This window comes from Clupea harengus, chromosome 11 (assembly GCF_900700415.2).
Source record: "Clupea harengus chromosome 11, Ch_v2.0.2, whole genome shotgun sequence".
NCBI lineage: Eukaryota > Metazoa > Chordata > Actinopteri > Clupeiformes > Clupeidae > Clupea > Clupea harengus.
In genome coordinates, this window is record NC_045162.1 from 12,254,322 (window position 1) to 12,260,321 (window position 6,000).

The following is a 6,000-nucleotide window of genomic DNA, read 5'->3' on the forward strand; positions in this document are numbered from 1 at the left end:
TTTTCAGTCATGTACAGAATAATGTATGCAATTGTATACATTGCATACCCCTTTGCTTCATGTACTGCTGCCTTATCATGAACTTTGTATCTTAACTCCCCTGAAATATTATCAGATTAACACTTAATTTCATGTAGGCCTAGCCCATACAGCAATACAAATAAAAACAACCGCTGTCATTATCATTCTAACTCTTAGACATAATATTACTATTATTGTATTATATGTATAGAGTGATGATAGTAATAACTGGTAGGCAACACACTTTTAAGTGATGGAATTTACATCAATATAGGCTTCATGTAGACCAACAAAAAGCTATTTATTTGTAATCACACACCTACATACAGGTGGGATATCATGATATGATGATGATATTTATGTGTTTAGATAACAGGCACAAACATCCAGTTAAACAACTTAAATTAGAAAAAATCACCATGATCATGTCATAGTAGGCATTTTTCTTCCTTTTATTGAAGTAGAAATAGTTCAACAGCATATGACAAATGATTAATCACATACAGGCTAGAAAACGTAGCACACAATGTAAACATAATTAAAAGACAGCTAAGGTGTTTCATCTATAATATTCAGTCAATTCTTTGCTGTTTTCTTTTTTATAGATTTGAGTGATTTTCAATACAGTGTTGGTACTCTTCAAGACCACAACTAAAGGTTGTGTCTGAAAAAACCTACCTAAAATATACACTGGGAGGGAGAAACAACGTCTGATCTAAGAAAATCATACATGTCAAACTCTTGGTAGGTATTATCATAGACATATGTATACTATGTCTATGGGTATTATAATCAGCAGGTTGCTAGTTCGATTCCCTGTCGAAGCGTCCTTGAGCAAGACACTGAACCCCTAATTGCTCCTGATGTGCAGTGTGCCATCAGTGTAAATGTAAAATGTGTATACAATGTAAGTCGCTTTGGATAAAAGCGTCTGCTAAATGACTAAATGTAAATGTATAATTGCTTATTTTTTTCCGGAATTAATTGTTTGCTTCCGGGTTGCAGCTGCAATGGGCGGAGCTGGTGCTTCCACTGCCTGCTCCGTCACAATTATCAGCGCGAGCGGCGGCGATAGTGCAAGAGCCAGCCCCGAAGCCAAGCGAAGCTCACGCGGCCTCACTGCCCTAAATCCTCCGCCAATTTACACAATAATCATAAAACAACGGAACGGACCGCTTGTGCACTGTAAGTAGGAGACGCCATTAACCAGACGAATAAATCGACTCAAGTTTCGGACAGCACGTTTAACGGAATGTATCTGACTGTGGGGGATTATTTCCAACGGTACGGTAAAGTGAAGTGAGGACCTGCCTTTTAGAAGACCTGGATCCGCGCAAGGGTTGGCAACAATTTATACCAGTCAATTATAGCAGATGAGCTTCAGTGGTTAGCTGTGGTTAGTAACGTTTGCAGATGTCCTTTCCTCCCCCATTTCAACTCACGCCGGAAGATCTGGGAATTCCAATTCTGTTGTTCACCGTTTGCCTGTGTTAAAAAGGAACAGTTTCTTCCCTTGATTCGGTCGCTCCTCGTTCCACTACATCAAGATTGGCACAGGAGACACAGGGGTTGCTTGCGGACGGAATGCGCCTCTCGCAGAAGTAGTTACACCGAGTGAATTCTTATCTTCCGAAAGGTAGGCTATGCATTTTGCTAGAAGACATAATTTGGCAATGCTGTGTGCAAACGAATTCACACCAAACACGACCAATACAACACAAACCATTCACAGTGAAGGAACAAAGTAGGATGTAACGACATTGGTTTTATTGTAACACAGTTCAGGCAAGGCCACGGTTCTGGCAGCTCACATATAATGACAAAATATAGCTTCTGGCTTCTGACCACCATAATCAAGAAGATAGATGACCACAGTCGAACTTACGATAGAAGTCTTCTCCAGGGTGCTATGAGGTCATGTGGGTAAGGTTAATGTTTTTAGAGAATAAATTGGATAAAATGAGCCTATGGCCAGAGCCACGTAGTCTTACTCGGAAATGGTGGTTATAGATGGAGAGGTTGCGACCTTACGGCAAAGTTGCAAAGCACACGAAGTTGGAGAAAGGGACCCAACCAGGAGAAACCCGCTGTGAACAGTGGTGGGCACGCGAGATGTCACCTCCAGCAACACATCACATGCGCTCTCATCCAGAGATGTGTCGCGCGGGTGCCACACGCTCGCACGCATTTGTGCTGACTGTAACCCCCGAAATATGTTACTGTGATTCAATATATTCAAATTGTTCCTCAAGAGCCTGGCATCTAGTTTCACACACGTACTGACCATATAAGATCTATAGCTTTCACTCTCACTTTCATTCTATTTCACAGAAAGTATTTGCAAATGTAGTTGTAATGTATGAATGAATAGAATGAAAAATACGTTTGGATCTCTTAGAATAGCTCTGACATTCAGACACACAAGATGGGCTGTCTAGCTGGTAGACACAGCTGAGAGACATTTTTATCTATTGACCCTTATCCCAGGATTAATCGTTTTTAGTAAACGAAGAATGAGCCAAAAAATCAAGTAATTTCTAATTCATTCTACCATCGCCTGATTTTATTGTTGAGATGTTCTTGCACAAACAATTCATTTAGGGTGTATGAGGTTTCGCAACCATTTTGTGTGTGTGTGTCTTTCCACAGAGAAACTGTAGCCACAGGGTATTAGGCCTAACTGATGGCAGGTCAAAAAAATCCTTCCCTCAAACATGACTGCAGTGTGTGTTGGTATGAGTGTATATTAGGGAGATGGCTGAATAACTACACTTTTTTTCCCACCCTTATTTACAGACAGTTTTATTTCCCCGGCTCATGTTAATTAGTAGAGAGGTCGTACGTAAGCATAATGTGCCACAGTGTTCTGCAAACATGTTTCTTCAGTTGGGTATTTTAATTGTGTAAGGTGTTACTGTGGTATGGCTTGATGCCCTCATAGTGTGTACGTACACTCACACACACACGCGTGTGTGTGTGTGTGTGTGTGTGTGTGTGTGTGTGTGTGTGTGTGTGTGTGTGTGTGTGTGTGTGTGTGTGTGTGTGTGTGTGTGTGTGTGTGTGTGTGTGTGAGGAAATGAATCATGCTCCACACTAAGATGCCTGATGTTTCCTCCCTGTGAGCTCACACCACCACCACTGCATATGTCTCTCCTCAGTGTGTGTGTGTGAGAGAGCGAGAGCGAGAGAGAGAGAGATTGTTATTTCAAGTGGCTTAGGAACAATAGTCTTATTTTATCGTCATTTCTCTTGCACTCACTTTAATTCTGTCCTTTCATTTTTCTCTCTCTCTGTGGGATTGCGTGCCATCGAGCGACATTGTTCCGCTATGGCCTCATGCTTCTAGTACTGCTGGCTGTTTTGTGTGTGTGTGTGTGAGAGAAAGACAGAGAGCGAGAGAGGGGGGGGGGGGGGGGGGGGGGGGTTGTCATTTATCACTTGTACTGATGAGTGTGTTGAAGTGCAGGTAGAAGTGTGGTTGTGAGTGCTGATAGTGGAACAGTGACTGCATGACGCTCCTCCTCCTCCTCCTCCTCCTGCTGCTGCTGCTGCTGGCTCACTTCTGACCACAGGCTCCAGACCACAGAAAGACGGCGAGATATCCTCCACACACACACACACTCACACACACACACACCCACCAGAGTGGAGCCACTAACATGCTTGAGAATGTTCAACTGATGGATCAGGATGAATGACTGACTCGCTGCGTAGTATGTATGTCGCTTGATTGGGGTTGTTTCACTGACCAACTGAATCTGACTTGTTTTGCAATTCAAATAATTAGCCTGTGGTTGAATGGAGTGATGAGTACGGCAAATGACGGGAAGGGAGAGAGAGATAAAGAGAAGCAGAGAGAAGACAGACAACACTGAAACAGCAACTATGATTATGAAACACCCGTCAAAAAGCTGGATGCTGCGGTGTGTGTTTGCTGATGCATACCATGAGTCACCTTCATGTTTGTCAGCATTGCAACCCTCCTCATACCCACCCTCATTACGGTCACTTTATCTTCACCAGACATTTCTACCTCCACCTCCACCTTCATCGCCATCATGTTTAGCTCAAGAACTATCATCAATGTCGATACCACACACCATCATCATAATCATTATAATTACCATCATCACCACTATCATCCATGTGTTCTCAATAATCACCCGTGTTATCCATTGCATCACAATCATCACCATATTGACAAAATGGCCTTACCCTCTAAAGTTTCAGCTCTGGGCCACAGAGGAGGCTTCCTCCCCTAGACTGTGTTTTTGTTTTTGTTTTTGTTTTTGTTTATGGAGGAGTAGCGTACGCAGGATCAGCAGAATTGACTCTCGGTGAGTCTGAGGAGAAGAATGAGCAGCAGCAGCACCTGGTAGCCAGGAGAAGGTGGGAGGAAGGAACAGTGGAGAGAGAGAAACGGAAGCCGAGTGATGAGTAGCGTAGCACGTGTGAGAGAAATGTATTTGCGGAGCACAAACCTCTAAGGAGAAACATTGCTTTAGTTGGAGATGGTGGAGACCTGGAGCACATGTGTGTGTGTGTGTGTGTGTAAGAGAGTGTTTTTTCTCTTAATTTAAAGATAATCTTATTAACCTTTCTCTGCAGCCATAACAATACTAATCTGGGAAGCGAGAGCTCAGTCACAGTGAGGGTGGGTGCGTGGGTGACTGTTAGCTGGAGAACAGCTGGTCAGGTGCAGTGCCATCTGGGCGAGGCAAGCATCGGCAACCACTCAGCCAATCATAGGCCACGTCGGCATGGTACCATCCCCTGGCTTCAGCGACCATGGGGCCTGTTTGTGACTGGTCAGGAGATGGTAGATGACCAGAAAATGGCATGTCTGACATCAGTGGATGAACCAACTGGGTGCAACAGTGTCCAAAAATCTGTAATGCCTTCAGTGAAACCTTGGGCACCAACTGCATTTGAGTTATGACATTTCCCTCAATATCAGTCATCTTTCTTTCTGTGTCACTTTCTCTTCTGTGACATTTTCTCCCATGGTTGCTAAAATAAGATGAAGGCCTCAAAACCGTAATATTAAAGATGAGCGTGGGAGGAAGAGGGATGATTAGAAGACCCACCCTGTTAGTGACCTGGATGGCTCATACTTCTCTGGGGTGTGTGTGTGTGTGTGTGTGAGTGAGAGCGTGTGTGTGAGTGAGAGCGTGTGTGTGAGTGAGAGCGTGCGTGTGAGTGAGAGCGTGCGTGTGAGTGAGAGCGTGTGTGTGTGAGTGAGAGCATGTGTGTGTGTGTGTGTGTGAGCGAGAGCAAGTGTGTATGTGTGTGTATATGTATGACGGCATGTGCTCTGAGGATCTGGGTCAGTCACTGCTCAAGGGAGTCCAGTCTGTCTGAGGAAGCAGCAGCAGAAAGAATCGAATGGGTTTTGGGTTGATCCAGCTGCTGTTGGATCTCTCTCCAGATTGATCTCTGCAGAGTTTGACGCAGGGTGAAGCCTATCCATATGATTAGTGGTGCTTGTTTTCTGGTGCCTCTCACAGACTCCATACCGGGCATGTGCGATGACTGTTTTTCCAGTGTGTCTTTGAGACTGTTGACTGACTGGCTCCATCTCTGTCTATCCAGAACTGGCTGTGTGGGTCCCCCTGCTCCCCCAGCCCCTCTCTTCCTCTCCAGGTGTTTCCACAAGTTCCTCTCTTCTGGCTGCCTGATGGTGACCAGCCAGAGGGCCAGGAAGACACAAATCTGTGTGACTTGTGTGTTTGATAACGAAACATATGACATTTTTCACCTGTCAAAAGCAAACAACAAAATACCCCCCAACAACAGTAACTCCCCACCGTGGTACCAACAGTGGTATAATTGTGTTTTCCTGCTGTGTTTGTCTTCCGGGTGGTCCTCTTTTCCCTGTGATTTGGTTAAATCTTGCTCTGAGTCACCCTGCAGTGTGCTATCAGTAATGGTGCTCCAGGGTGTTTGGATCATCCTGGTTAAATGTCGGCTTGATGAATG

The 6,000-nt window shown here is 44.4% G+C and overlaps 1 protein-coding gene across 1 annotated transcript in view; it reads left to right on the plus strand.

Annotated features, from left to right (window-relative positions):
- The first annotated feature begins 1,055 nt into the window (after nt 1–1,055).
- Nucleotides 1,056–6,000, plus strand: part of galnt1 (UDP-N-acetyl-alpha-D-galactosamine:polypeptide N-acetylgalactosaminyltransferase 1) — a 34,561-nt gene continuing 29,616 nt past the window's right edge. Inside the window, exon 1 of the mRNA XM_012825037.2 lies at nt 1,056–1,657. The gene's annotated coding sequence lies outside the window, so the exon portion shown is untranslated. The remainder of the gene's footprint in view (nt 1,658–6,000) is intronic.